Source organism: Pteropus vampyrus, unplaced genomic scaffold (assembly GCF_000151845.1).
Source record: "Pteropus vampyrus isolate Shadow unplaced genomic scaffold, Pvam_2.0 Scaffold11686, whole genome shotgun sequence".
In the NCBI taxonomy this organism is placed as follows: domain Eukaryota; kingdom Metazoa; phylum Chordata; class Mammalia; order Chiroptera; family Pteropodidae; genus Pteropus; species Pteropus vampyrus.
This window is the reverse complement of record NW_011900467.1, coordinates 5,143-5,697: the sequence shown is the minus strand read 5'-3', so window position 1 is coordinate 5,697 and position 555 is coordinate 5,143. Positions and strand designations below refer to the sequence as shown.

At 34.4% G+C, this 555-nt stretch overlaps 1 non-coding gene across 1 annotated transcript; it reads right to left on the bottom strand.

Annotated features, from left to right (window-relative positions):
• Positions 1-300: 300 nt before the first annotated feature.
• LOC111735017 lies at positions 301-419 on the bottom strand. The gene has a single exon (XR_002778649.1). It is a non-coding gene; the product is annotated as a 5S ribosomal RNA (ribosomal RNA).
• Between the last annotated feature and the right edge of the window lie 136 nt (positions 420-555).

Here is a 555-nt window from a genome sequence, read left to right as displayed (position 1 = left end):
TACAAAGAAAAAGTCAGAAGTTTAAAAGATCATTTGAATATACTTTCCATGTAGATAACCTTTTGGATTTCTATATAGAATTAGAAGACATAGTTTCAGTTGGAAAAAATATTATAATAAAATGTTCAAGTGCAAAGAATGAATCACATGGAAAAATTAGAACTAGTGAAGAATATATCATTTTTTTCATATTTTTATTTTATTTTGTTTTGTTTTAGGTGAGGCAACCCTTGGTTGACCTCACAGATTGCAAGGACCTTGTCAGCTTACAATCCCTTATTTATTTTTTTTATTTTTTTACACCTACAGCACCTGGTCTTCCTAGGTGGTCTCCCATCCAAGTACTAACCAGGCCCGACCCTGCTTAGCTTCCGAGATCAGACGGGATCAGGCTTGTTCAGGGTGGCATAGCTATAGATGAATATAACATTATTGACGTTATTGAAATTTTGTGAAATACAAGGCCTATTTTGAATCAGACAGCCTAATACTCGGTTCTGAGTGTATAGACACGACTCAGAAAACTCGCCCTCTAGGAGCTTCTATTATTTATAA